At 41.8% G+C, this 14,616-nt stretch overlaps 1 protein-coding gene across 8 annotated transcripts in view; it reads left to right on the forward strand.

Annotated features, from left to right (window-relative positions):
- Positions 1-14,616, forward strand: part of NRXN3 (neurexin 3) — a 1,016,594-nt gene that overhangs the window by 914,901 nt on the left and 87,077 nt on the right. The window lies entirely within an intron of this gene.

Consider the following 14,616-nt stretch of genomic DNA (forward strand, 5'->3'; position numbering starts at 1 on the left):
CATGCTGTTGTGACAGACCCGCTTTCTGAAACCATTTAATTAATGCCTTGGGTTTTTTGTAGAATAATGGTGGTGTTAACTAGCAGAAACAGAAGGATTTCTGCTAGTTTCTTTTTCTTCTGTGGGATGAGTTGTCACTGATTTCACAAGATATGTCTGTCACGGTACAGCTCTTAAAAGTAGCGATTAGTAAGACAGGCTATACAACAACCAAACCTTTCTCTCCTCCCTTAGATGGCATATAAGTAGGTGGGATGTTGTTCATTTTGATTGCAAAATTACTTCTATTATATTCTGAAAGATAAGAATTTGTTTCCACAAAATTTCAACAGAAAAATAAAGCCAAAGGGGTGAGGAATTGGATTTCAGTTCTCTTGGTATTGCATGGGATGCAAATGCTCCCCTTCTTCTTTCTTATAGTGTGTTTTTGGAGAAAATTTGGTCTGTTGGCTTTTCACCCTTATAATGACTCAAGAAGGGACCATCTTCTCTAATAATTGCTTTCAGAGTTTTCCACTGTGCTATGTTGCCCATTTTGCTGCGTCTCAGATCGGGTGTGCTAAGGAAATTGATTTGTGGGTAGGACACTTCCAGGGAATAATGGTAGTTTATTAGGAGGCGTGAACCAGAGAGTAGGAAATGCTGGGAATGCTCTAATGGCTAAATGTATGAAAGTATTCATCCTTTCTCTACCCACAGAGGGTAGCAGGTGCAGACAAGGAACTAAGATCCAGAGGATGAGATACATCTATCTCATAGATATGGGAAGGAAAGAGCAAGATTTAAAGATGGGGAGTGACATGGCTAGAGGTGGTAGGCTGGTGGTTCTAGCAACTCTATTTTGGATAGACAGAGGTTTGGAGAAGAGAGAAACTCGTACCCATATGGCTTAGTAACTGCTCTTGTACTCTTTAATCTCTGCTTTGTTCCACACTCCATCTTCCCCAGGGATAAAGGGAAGTCTTTTTTTTTTTTGCCAAGCTGGCAGGGACTCAATTCAGTAGAACTGCTGGCAGTGAGATCTGAGGACCCATGGCTTCTTCCACAGCAGTTCAAAGTCAGGCGGAGCTGGATTCTCACATACTTGTACTAAGATCATCTAAAAAGCACCTCTTCCTCCCACCTGCAACAGTTCTTTTCCAGTAACTGTTTTGGAGCAGTAAAACTCAGTGTAAAAAGAGTCATGTCAGGTAAGGAGAAAAAACTACTATATGTTGTGTTCTTCTAACATTCAAGCAATAGTTTCAGTGCCCAAGCCATACACAGAGATTTGCACAAATAGCTTGACTTTAACTTGGTCATAATGTCCTTTTTTTTTTCCTGACAGATGACCTCCAATGAAAGCATAAGGACATGAATGATTTTAATCTGTGGTAACAATGGAGAACCAGTCCTGACTGACTCCAGCAGCATAAATATACAAATGACAGATTATCCTGCTGCCTCCCTCCCTTCTGCCTGAGCACACACATACACACTCAGTAGCACGCAGCAAAATTCAAATTGGTCTTTATCTTTTATCTGTTGCCCCAGTGATTAATGCTGCTCTTGCTGGGAGACTAATCGAACGAGGGGAAATATGGAGAAAGAAATATGTATTTCTTAGACTATCATTATCAGTGTTATTATTATTCCTTTAATATATTTTCCTCCTGTTAGAAGAATTTAATGTACTGACACAGCAGGAAGCGAGAGGTGAGGCAGATTTCATGGCAAGAAGATGAATGGGGCAGGCCACAGCAAGTGGAACACAGGCATTTTGCAGAAGGAGGTGAGCTGCTGAGCTGCTTTGGGGTTGTGGCGTTTTAGCTAGAAAACCAAGAGGCTGTAGCAGGCTGAATACAGGTCCTGAACCAGGAGCTACTGTTTTCTAAGTCCTACTCAATTCACTCATCAGCTGCCAACAAACCTCCTCTCTGAACAGTTCTTTACTTTCCCTGTGTAGTCAAATAAGCATACACTGATCCTTCTTGGTCTGTCTCACAGCCACGTTTACAGGCACTATTCTGGTAGTATGGGTAATACTTTGTAAATTCCCTCAGGTGTTGTATTCCCTTTCCCTCCTGCCTCGTCCTTGGCCTAGGTCTTTCATAGTGGTACTATGACCCTGTCGTTCCAGTTTGATCCTACAGATGTGTACAGCATAGAGCAGAAAATTTACTCTGTGCCGTGGTAAAAACAGAAATGGATGCTTTGAATGGGTATGACTTAGATTTAAGTAGGAAGCCTCTCTTATGAGTGAGTAGGAATGGATTCCAATTGTCGTGTTTCCTCAGGATCTTAAGAAAAAAGTCTTAAAGATATGGTAATTAAGAGGTTACACCTTATTTTGTTTTCCCTTTGAGAAGAGACAATTGTGAGAATGAAATCTAGAAATGTAGGTATGCTAGGCAGGTCAGAATACACAGCCTGCTCCTCTGGAGTCCCTGAAGGCATTCAGCTTTAACAGTGCCAGAGGAGGATCTATGCAGCAGAGCTTATGGGCTTCCTCCAGAGCCAGGAGGGCAGCTGGCCCCGCTCTGTAACAGAGCTGTGTGCGGGTGCTGGGGATCAGCCATCAGGTAGGATTTCCAGCTGCTAGACATAAAGAAGAGTGCCAGGGTGGAAAGGATAGGTAGATGGGAGGAAGAAGGAGGGTTGTGTGTCGTGTATATGCCTCAGAAAGAACTACTGCAGTGGGAGCCTCTTCTGCAGAGGACTTCTTCCTCCCCCACATCTGACTAATTGTGAGGTATTGTTGCTTGCCTGAAGATGAATAATTCTTTGGTGCTCAGATGGCTGATTACACGTTGTCCTTCTGTTTATGGACTCAGGCACAGCAGAGAAATTTCTGCTTGCTTGGCTGTAATATTTGTTGCCCTGGCAAGAAGCAAGAACCACTTACAATCTGCTGTGAAAAGGCTTGGTGTCTCTCTGGCTGCCTCTCAGCTAATGTCTGATGCTTGCAAGTTGTTTGTTTTGTCCTTTCTTAACTGAAGCCATGGGAATGGTGTTAACTTCTTCTCCATGTGATTCCTGGAGGGAAGGGAGGGAGGAAATTAGCAAGAACTGGAAAGGGGGGGGCGAGAGCCTGGCTGTGGATTGCTAAGGACCAGGATCTGCAATGTTCACTTTGGCCTTAGCAAATGCTGTAGCAATTGGAGTGAGTTGCAGCCCTGCAGTCTGTGCCTTGCTCTTTTTATTATGGTTTGTTGTACAGTTCCAGCTGGGTCCCTGCATCAGATTCTGAGTCTGAATTCTGCCCTCTCACTTCCACAAGGCCAGATTTTCTTTGGTGGGGCTTGGGAAGCTCTTCTGCTGCAACTCTTGGCAGGAATTTATGCTCTCCTGCTTACTATGGTAGTGGTGGACACTAGGCATCAAAAGCAGCCAGAGAATTGGAAAGTTAAATGGCATCAGAGCTTCTGCTGGGAGGGGAGAAATAGGGTGAAAAGAGGGCAAGGTCATCACCTTCCCTGAGAGAGCTACAGATTGAACAGGGTGGAGGATGTAAATAACAGTTTACAACACCAAGGATTGTTCTAGAGGCAGAGAGAGATAATGGCACAGGCTGGCTGTCCCTCTGCTTCTGTCAGGTTTGGTCCCTTTGAATTTACTGACTGGGTTTCTTCTGTTCAAACCTGATTTAATGACAGCAGTAGCTGAAGGTCAGGAGGATTTGGGGATTTTATTTTTTTTAACTTTTCTTCTGTTGTTAGCTGTTCTTCCCTTGCTTTTTTGTCCTTCTAAAGCTGAGAGGCAACTTCTGTGGTGGCAATGAAAGGTGACAGTGGTTAGGCAGTGTTGTATCCCATTTCTTCCAATAGGACGTTCCAGAGAAGACAAGAAGAGTGATTAGTATTATCCATGGGTACAGATAAGCTCCATCTGGCAAGTTGCATTTGCAATACCTGTCGTGTATTGCCTTGGCATCTGAGAGCTTTTCAGCTCAGGAGCCCATCCACCTGCAATGGTCCATAAATTTAGACTAAGGATGTGGGGAGAAATAGTGAATTATTAACTCAAAACACCTATGTACTTAGCCTAGAAATCAGAACTCCACTTGTTAATTGCATCTCTTTGAGCCAGAAATCCTCTCCTTCGATCAGTCTATTTTACTGATATGACTGATACCTTTTACTGTAGAACTATATGGAGGTTTAGATTAGGGCTGAATTATAACTTCATCATGTTGCAAGTCAGGGCGTTATTCAGCAGTCTTGTGCAAATTCATCCATAGAAGGCAAAGATTTCAAAAATAAAATCAGTCCAGACCCCTGTCATTTCTATTCCCTTTTGCTGTCCAGAATCATAGAATCATAGAATCATTAAGGTTGGAAGAGACCTCCAAGATCATCGAGTCCAACCGTCAAGGTCTTCTTCAGGAAGACCTTTTAAAAGAAAAAAAAGTAGTACTTTCTGAAAAAGGGGAGGACTGGTTTTCATTTTGCAAAAGTAAAACTGAATTAATAACTTGGTTTGTTTAATTATTTTTTTATCATTCATAGATTAATTTTTCAATTTTGCTTGCATGAAAGTGTGGGGTCTGGAAAATAATTTTTTTAAACTTTTTTGAGATGTGCAGATAAAAATGATGGTAAAAACCATAATATGAATTTTGGTTTCAAAATTGTCAAAGATATCAGTGACCATGAATGGCCATACTTACTGTTCCTAGAAGCAAATTTTCTTGATTGAAAACCTTGATGTAAGAAAATCTGGTGGCCAGTTCTAAAAACTACAGAATAGTAGAAGGGAGGCTGTGTCTGTGAAAATGGCTGTTCCTTCTGCAAACACCAAGCAATGCTATGACAGAAAATTTGCATCACGGAAGAAGAGCGTGCTCATAAGCACTTGTTACTGGAAGTTGTACGTGTACCCTGGAAGATGTATAGAGAAGTTAAACATGGACTCTCCTATAAGTGGTATGGTGTCTGTAGTGGGACTGTGTTTTTTCTGATCTCTGCTTGTAGTGATTGTTCATTTAACTGGATCATGTTGTTCCAGGTGCTATTTCTGCTCTATTTTAATGCATCTTGGCATGATCTTCATTTGCAGAGAGCAGTGAAATTTGTGCTGTAACCCACATGGCAGCATGAGGAACCCAATTTTAACTTGATTGACCTTCTTTGGCATCAGACTGTACGCAGGAGTTCAGCCATTCCTGGTTCTAGACACAGAATTTGCTTTCCTACTTGCGTGTAATTTGGGGAAACTCATAATTCAGTTGGTACCTTTGACATAGTGCCAGGTAGAGGGAGTTGTCTAAAGCAATCCCTTCAGCCAAATCTTGCTGGATAGAGCTGTGATTCTTTGTTCTGTAGCAAGGGAAATAGGTGGGTTTCAGATCTCCTTGACCAAAGGCTTTAGTCTCTGGGATAGACCATGTGGCACCTGCTGGAGCACTGTGTATGTATGCTAACAGTAATGAAAACAGGCATTAACAGAATTTCTTTCTGAAGCACCTTAGAAACTGTATCTAAGAATTGTTTTTTTCATCACAGATACACAGCTAATTGTAGGTTAGCACCTAATTATTGTTTAATAATGCATAGCTAAACCAGCAGTAGTTTGGGATGGCAAGTAAAGATGCTTTCAACATGGCCGTGAAGCAAGAAGCAAAAACACACAGAAGCAGGACATAATTAACCAAGTTGGCATTGCATCAGGACACCCCTAAATCAGATATTTAAAAAAGGTTGTTGAATAGTCAAATGACCTCAATAAGACTATTACCTCAACAATGGCCCTTTCTGACATGCCAAATTATGTGCACCGATTAAAGAGAATCTTCCCCATCTGCATTTCGTGGCTGTATTTTGTGTATCTTGTTAACATGTACAAGCTGTTCTCATCCACAGAGACAGTTGGTTTTTTTTCTTATTTTTTTTCTGTCGAGGAAAGACAGGTAGGTCTGGATAACAGTGAAACAATGTCCAAACTAGGTCTAAATTAACTCAGTTTAGGCAGTGGAAAACATTCTCCATACTAACTTGTCACATTGCTTATTGAGAAGCAGGGAATATTGTCTCAGACGAATTGGTTCACACATGACCCTATATTAACATGGTTGTTATGAGGTTATACTGCGGCTGTCTTCAGAGGTAGCTGGGGTTCAGATTGGCACAAGTGAACAGACGATGCAAGTGGCCAACTTCAGTGGCAGAATCAAAAAGACGGCAAAGCTTCAGTGTTTGTGACTCAAAGACTTACTGAATTTTGCCATTTAGTAGGTTATCATTCACATGTCTCTGATGACCCCTTTAAGCTGCCTCCTGGTGGAGCTTGCAGATCAGGACATACGCTTGTGCCTGAGCTGCTTCAGGTCACAGCCTGCGCTGCAGTGCCAGCCCCTTTAGATGAGCAGGTTACACTGCACGCTGGTTCCTGAAATGGAGCTGGGGAGGAATGGACACACAGTCGTCTTTGTTGCCCTTGCTGCAGGGACAATAACCTCTGGCTGGTGGGTGAGGAGGACAGCCGGGGATGCTAACATCTTCAACCTCTGCCGCAAGAGTAAAAAATTATGTCAGTCAGAGCTTTTTATTATAAACAAGACTATTTCTTAATATGGCAAGGCTTTTCAATGCCCTTGCAATGGTTTATTGAAGTTTCTCTGCATGGCATTACATTCTGTAGTGCCAAATGGAGATACGTATCCAAAGCTTTCAATGGGATACAGTACTTGCTTCAGCAGAATATCCTTTTTCCCTAGGAGTATTCAGCTAATAACTTATTTCTGGGACTGCTATTCCATCTGTGACAGTTCTGCCACTTTGAAGTCCTTCTTGAACCAGTGAAAGATTTTCATTAGTTGTCAAGGGTTTTCATTAAAACGATCTTTGGCTTTGACCTCTTATACTGAGATCTCACACCCTATGTTGGCATTCCATGAGAATGGTTTATTCATTGCTCCTTCTGTACCAGGCTAAAATCTTACAGCTTCTGAGGAATTTATTTCTCTTTAAAAAAGAAAAGTCAAGTGAGCCTAATTACTTCCCTGCCCAGGAGTGCAATGTTTCTTATTAAAATACACCTTGAGTGGCACACCTGCATGGTCCTCTCACTAAGGCTGAGATGCTTGCTGTGCTGTTCAAGACTTCTGTAAAAAAGATGAACTCACATGTGCTTTCCAGGCTTTACTGTGTCGTCTTTATCTGCAGACCTGGAAAACAAATCAAAGAAAAACCATTCATATCAAACTCTGGATTTTTTTTTTCTTCTAAATTAAAAAAGGCTTTCTGAGATGTGGAGCACTTCTGAATGACCTCCGCTGTGCTTTCTGAAGCTGCTCTGCTGTGGAGTGTTTATGTGCTGTCAGTGGCAGCTGTCTCCCTCCAGAGAAGTTGCAGTAACGGTGCTAGACTGCCAGGGCTCTGACTTAACCTTTTCTGTCTCGGCTTGCATCTTTTGTTTTTGTTTTCTTTCCCCTCTCTTGCCATTACATCACATCACACCACGCTGTCTTTCTCCTTCCTTAGGCAGGTCTCTTAACTTTCCACAACTCCCCACAGCTTCTTCAGTGCTTCCACCTTTTCTTTGTTGTAATGTCAGCTGAATACAAACCTTATCGACTGATATAAACTCACTCAAATGGAATTGCTTTTCCAAGTCCCACAAATGCTAGGGGCCCTGTAACATCCCTGCCCCCTCTGCGCAGGGTGCGCCCTTCCCATTTCCAGCACATTTGCAAAGGGCAAAGAGGATGAAGCTCTTCCTTCAGGAAGGGAGAGCACCTGCCTTGCAGGGTTTAGTCTTAATTTGATCAACAGGCTTAGCAGATGGTAGCTGAGACCATGAAATGGGCAGGAGGTTTCACAGGACACTGTTACCTGCCCAGTGCATCTGCTCATGGATTTTGCATGTGTGTGCATGCAAAAAATCCATTTCTCTTGGATTCTGTCCCTGGACGTTGATTCCCAGAGTGTCAGGATTGACTGCCTTACAATATTATCCTGGCTAAGGTTCCTGCAAGCACTGTTTATGAAAACACCTAATCCTCCCAGGATGTTTATTACTTAATTAGCTGTGGTAATGCAGCAGTACATTTCACAAAATATAAAATATTGACATTTATTTGTTTAAAATCAGTTGTTTTTTTATTTGCCTAGCCTTAGTTTTGTGTTACAGAACAGCACAAATGGGACCCTCTGGTCAACCATACCTGTTGTTTGATGTTTTCTGTAATCCGGCCTTTCTCTCTTTTTCCAAACTAATGCATCCTCATCCATGAGAACTGGCAGCCTAAAATTCAGTGTATACCGGAGAAGCCGGTTAAGTCAGCCTTCATTAAACTCGATGCCTCTGTCTAGAATGCTCTCACTAACCTGTAACAGCTGACTTCAAAGCTGAGTCACATGTAACTTCACTGTAGTCACAGCAGTGACTATAAAGAGGTGAAAACTTAAGCTAGCTATAAATTAACATAACCTGACTCTCTTCTTTCAAACTGAAATTAAACAAAACTGATGTGAATTAGAAATAACTGTGTACAAGAGAAGTAATGAGAATGAATGAGGAAACAAGCTTCTAATCAAGCTGTAACTTTATGCTAGCCTTCTTTCTTTCCTTTTTATGCTTTCCCCTTTGAGAGGCAATGACAAGCTCAAGATCCAGCTTTGTAACTATCTTCTGCCACCTCATGATGATCTAAGAATTACATTGTATGGGCTACCCAGTGCTGCCCAAGGGCTGTTTCTTTTCTGTCAGTAAAGCAGGACTTCATTTCACTCCTGAAATAAAGTCAGTCCATCAGGGATTCTTTGATTGCTGCAGAAATGGTTAGCTATGATAATCTGGGATTATGAGAATTGTGATTGTTCCTTTCACTGCCTGCCACTTGCTAGTGAGGACTTCCTTTCTGCTGAGGAGAGTGGCTCTTTATGCAGGCAGGCTGTGGTCTGACACTTGCAGCTTCGGTGGGAAACCCCCAAATTTGTTCTGGACTGCTGATATTCAGAGGGCTTTTTTGCAACAGCTTCATTTGGATTGTTTCTTTCCAGAGCAAAAACAGTATTCTGCTCCCCAGAATTGCTTGAGATCACTCTTACTACCAAACAAATTAAGAAGGAAAACAAGAGGCATGGGTTTAAACTTTCTTAACATTAACTTAGAAATGGAGTCATAAAAAGAGAAGTATAACAATAAAATGTAATTGTGAGTTGTATTTAAGAATAAGGATGTTTCTAAACTCATTCATGATTTTAGCTGGGTGGGGGACTTGGCAACTATCTGCCGCCGAAGCACTGAGGCCATCTTTTCTCTGAATATATCTCTTGTCCTTCATGCACGCTGGAATGTCTTTCCTACCTGCCTGTATTTTCAAGGCAGCTTGGACTGCCATTCAAAGGTAGCAAGTGCTGCAGGCCTTCACATTCCTGGGGGCTTTTCTGGAATAACAATCCTATTGCATTCTTTACTTGACACACACCTTCCAGCTAGAGAAAATGTTTTCCAGGCTGTGCAAGGTTTTGGTAACTCGTAATGAGAAGCATTCACTGTAATATATGCACTTCAGAATGCACAGTTTTACTTCACTTTGAGTTCCTTCTCAAGCTCACATGTAATACCAGAAGTACACCGCGCTTAGTGCTTCCTCTTTTATTCCTACCTGTGGTGTTTGTCAGGTTTGGGCAACATGCTGTCATACGTGTCACTGCTGACATGGTTTTACATTATGGATAGATGTCTACAGACATGCAAAGTGGGACTGTCATCATGCTGAACTTCAGCAACAGAAAAGTTAGCTGGATAGTCATAGCTAGTACTTAAAATCCACTTTATAGCTGATGGAAAGAGATAGATGTCTCTAGAGGGAGATCATCCCATCCTAAAATAGATGGCTAACTTAGGAGGAATTAACTGCCCCCTGGAGATCCCTATGACTGTAAAAGGAAACCTGGAAAACTAACCTGAGAGTGGACATTTGATGTCTGGATGAGTACATTTCAGTTTTATGATCCTGTGTCTATATAAATAAAAACATTTTCTATTTTCTTCTTGTTTTTCTTTGCATTACCTTCCCTCTTGCTTTTCTTATTTCCCCTTTGGCAAGAGCTAGGATGGGAGGGTATTAACAGTAGAAATAAAAAAAAAAAGGTTGACTATTCAAGCTGAAGAATCCTTTCAAACTAGCTGGACTACACAGCCTCTTCATAACTAGTTTTGTCTTCTTGAGTGAGGGAAGCTTAGGGATTCACTCACAGTGGGTACCACATGTGATCTCCATCAAAACTTCACAGTCCAAAGCTGCTATAAACAGACTCTGGCAGCAATTCATAAACAGAACAGAAACATGTTTACTGTAACACCTTGTTTGAAAGTTGGCATTCAGAAAACTGAAGTTAAACAATTAAGTAACAAAAGTACTATTGCAAAAGTACTAAAGGTCTTTGAAGAGGTTGCTTTTAGCACTTTTGTTCTTCAAGACAATGATACTGAAATGGTCACACATGCGAAGACAACTCACATGAACTAGAACATTGTTTCTGCTGTCTGGCTCATTAGTGGAAATCCAGACCTTTCAAACCGCTTCTGTTAACTCCGCTATGAGCAGGTGGAAGTTGAAGGGAATTAGAAAGGACTCTCATGGCCTTGCACAGGGACAGGGATGCTTCTGGAGGATAGTTGTAGTTGAACTGACCCAAAGAGATGCTGAAATTGCCTTGAACTCTTAAAACTTCCTTTTGTTATCACCAGTCCTCTCCCCTCCCTGGTCCTGAACATAGTCTCTTCTGTAGTTAACTGAGCAAATTCTTCAGTGAAGAAATTTATGTTTTGTACTGTGCTGAATCCGTTTTTCCTAGTAAATAAATAACTTCTGCAGTCTCCTTCTCTAGTACAGGCCAGTAGATAGGACACCAGAATCAACTCTCTAGGCCTGAACTATATGATTATAGGAGTCCATTGTAGGAAAACCTTACGTGAGTCACTGGGTCAAGTCCCCCAGCTATTACGGACACCATTTTCTATGGTCTCTTCAATAATGTTTTGTTCCCAGACTTTGCCTGACATTTCAGCATAATATTGCCCAAGGCGCTTTAACCTCTGTGTGCCTAAGTTTCTTCCTTATGTAATGTGGAATTGGTATTTCCTTTTTCTTCTTTTATAAAGTGTTTTCAGATGTATGACTGAAAAATACTAATTAATTGTTTGTATTAGTACTATCACATTATATCTGATGGATCTTTCCTGCCAGAGCCTAAAGAAACCTCCTCTCAGCTGACACATCTTCATGGAGAACAACGCAGAACACTGGCGATAACAACAAATGCCCTTCTTTGGATGATTTTTATTTATTCAATGCACCAGAAACCCAGCAGGCAGAGTCAGGAGTAATGAGCTGCTTTTTGGACGCTGTAGAAATTAATATTGCCCTTGACAGGACTTAGTTTGCTAACTTACAAACTGAAAGTACGCTTAGCTCACAAGCATGGTCATGTGGTAAAACGGGTGCTGTCTGCCCTCAGCCTGGAGCTGCAGAGATAAATGAAAATGCCTGTACAGCTCAGCACTTGTCACTGCTGGGATTGAAGGTAACCACAGCAGACGACAGGCTGTACATGCCGTGTTGCTATTCTGAGCTGTGTCTTGTCCTGCCCAGCACTATTCTTCCAGAGCCTTACGCAAGCCAACACAAACTTGTTAGCATTTCTGGGACAAGCCTCCACTTTTGACTACAGAGAAGCAGGGGACACCATAGGTGTTTGAGAGCAACTGGGTGCATCTCCAGCAAATGGGTATTGCCTGGCACAATTATTCCGGTGCAGGGAACTCGTATGGCTCTTCCCAGTGGCTGGAGTCACCGAAACAGCATTGGTCGGAAATTACAGTGACCACTCTCAGAGTGGAGCTTTTGCGTTCTCACTTGAAAGCCACCTGTGTCCCTCCATCCTGCAGTGTCCCACATTAGGGTAAAAGGATGACTCGCTTCTTTGGGCTGTTATATTTGTTTAATGAAAATGAGTGTTTAAAAAAGGAGAAGGGGTGGCCTGAGCTCTAGGTCAGAGATAAGAACAATTAGTAGACATTCTGAGCACTTAGGCTGTCAAACAAAATGCGGTATCAGTCTCCTTAGGCCGATTTTTACACACAGGCAGGCTGTGTTGCTGAACTTACACCTATTCTTTTTAATAAAGAATTTGCTAAGAGCTTTATTGCAGACAAATATACCACACAATTATAACAGTAGTACTACGGTAAGCCTGCATCCAGCTGATCCTTTGTGGTTTTTTGTTCCTAGGACACACTTGTATGATTAAGTTATTTCTTTGAGCTATGTAAAACTATAATTGCAGATACCAGTACCGTGCCAGCATGAGATCATGTGGTACCTGTTGGTTACCAACAGCTACCAAATGCTGTTAGTAGCTGTTTGAACTGTCAAAACTGAACATAAATGTTGGACTGGTATTTGAGGGGATGTTGAAAAATGAAGTGAGGTGTACGGCTAAATAATATCAGTTTGGATTAAAATATTTCATTCAAACTTTTAATGGGAATGGGGAGAATTTTCAGTCAATGTCATTTCTTAACTTTAACATTTCATTTCTGTATGACAATGATTTTCTGTCACTTTATAGTGAGTTCCAGTTACCTCTTATCAGCCTCTGCCTGCTCTTGTGTCTGGTATCTGCACCACACAGGAAAAGGATTATTGCTTTTCTTAAATTAATTCTTGCAGTGCTTTTTAATGCATGGATAATTTGTTTGTGTCTTAACTTCTGTAAAAGCTTCCTCCATAAAGCCTTCATTTTGTGTAGAGGCTGAAAGAAAATTCTCCTTTAACATTGCAGACCTAAAACTCCCAAATAGTTTTGTCATCTCCTGACAGCACTGCTCTCAAGACAGTTTTACCTCTTGCTTTCCTAATTTTTGCTGAATATATAAGAAACCCTGAGGCTGGAATGTTGTCTTTCCCCTCTCTATCGAGACACATGTCTCAGAAACAGACTGTCCCCAGCTGGAAGGACCTTAAAGGTGATTCAGACTTCAAGCATCACAGCAACTTCTAATACTTCCTTGGTTATTATTAGATGACAAGCTTCTGCATTGCTGGCATGTGTAAGCACTGGTGATACTGTGCTCACTGAGATGGAAGGAATATTTTAAAATAAAAGATGATTCATTTTCTTAGTATATAGGTTTTCCTTAACCCCTTGAAGGCTTCACCTGCTTTTGAAAGACATCTGTGAATAAGAAAGAGATTGTATTTACTGCCTCTAGATTTCCAGAACACATCCAGTGTAAGTCACTAGTGATTGAGAGTTAATATCATTTGTAACATTTCTGTGGATTACGTGAAATGAGTGGGTAGGTATTATATTATGCCATAATTTATAGCTGATTTAGTGCACTTGGCTGTTCACTTCAGCTGCTGAAGCCTTTGTTGAACCTACCACTGGTTCAGTTGTGAAGCAGTGGTGGAGCAATTTGGTGGAAACCAGTAGTAGTACTGACCTATAGCTTGGTAGAATTGATCCTTCATTTGTCAACTGTGGCACTGTAGTACCCCTCAGCTGCACAGGAGCATTGATGTTACCTGCAGTTTCCTTCCTCAGTTCACGTAAGGCATGTCTTACAGCTCACCTCTCCATTTTAGAGTCACTTTTTCCCATGCTGAACTTGTAACCATTTCTGTAGCAAACCTCCCTGAAGTCAGGACAGTTGAATACTTGAAGCATCTTCTGGCACCATCTTCTCTTCACTGAGTGCTTCCCTCAGGAAGAGACTCAGTAACCCAACTTCAGAGGCTAAAGGCTGGCTGGCAGCCTGCATAGCTCTCACAAGGCTTAAGCAAAAGTGTCACTAGGAATTTCAGGGCTATATTCTCAATCTAGAAAATTCAGGTAGCTCACATGCCTATGCAGCCGATAAAAAATGGGTGAACATAAAAGTTGGTCCTTTGTAGCATCTGCTATGTCGGCCAGGATGCCATCTTCCACTAGACTTGACATCTGAGCCGCTGCCACGGGAGAATTTATAGTCTTACTGGAATGAATTGGAAAACTCCTGAACTTTCCTTATTAACTAGATGAGTCATTCTTTTCAACAAGAGTCACAAGCCTGGAAATTCAAGTGGGGGTGCAGCTGAAAGTAGATCATCTGGGAAGCTGCTGGGTTTTTTTATACTGTTGCTGTTGTGAATATCCCAGGGCACACCTGAAGTACCCTGGCAAAGGAGGAACTCTACAGAGAACACTCCTTCTGGATAGATAGGTGAGTTCCTCGGTGAAGCGGCTCTGCACAACCCCTTGCTGCCATCTCCTGCCTATGGAGGATGTTTGTCACCAGACCAACCCAAGGGCAAAGATGATCCAGTAGCAATGAAGTGAAGGTTGGAGAAACTTATTTGATGGTGCTGTGCCACTGTCTGTTGCCTGGCATTTTCAGCCAATGGATAATGACTACACAGAGCTAGCAGTGCTGCACTAGGACTTGAAGAGATGATCGCATTAGCCTAGGAATGACATAAATATATGGAAGCACTGCCACAGTGACTTGTTTGTTTCAGGTCAAGGCACTGCACATGCCGCTAGGTAATCAGATCCAGTAAAAACGCTGGCTGCCTTGAACTCTGAAGCTAACAAATTGCGTTGTACTCAGTCACACTCTTTTTCTTTCCCACTCTCTTTCTTT

The sequence above is a fragment of the Pygoscelis adeliae genome, unplaced genomic scaffold, assembly GCF_000699105.1.
Source record: "Pygoscelis adeliae isolate BGI_AS28 unplaced genomic scaffold, ASM69910v1 Scaffold71, whole genome shotgun sequence".
Classification (NCBI taxonomy): Eukaryota; Metazoa; Chordata; class Aves; order Sphenisciformes; family Spheniscidae; genus Pygoscelis; species Pygoscelis adeliae.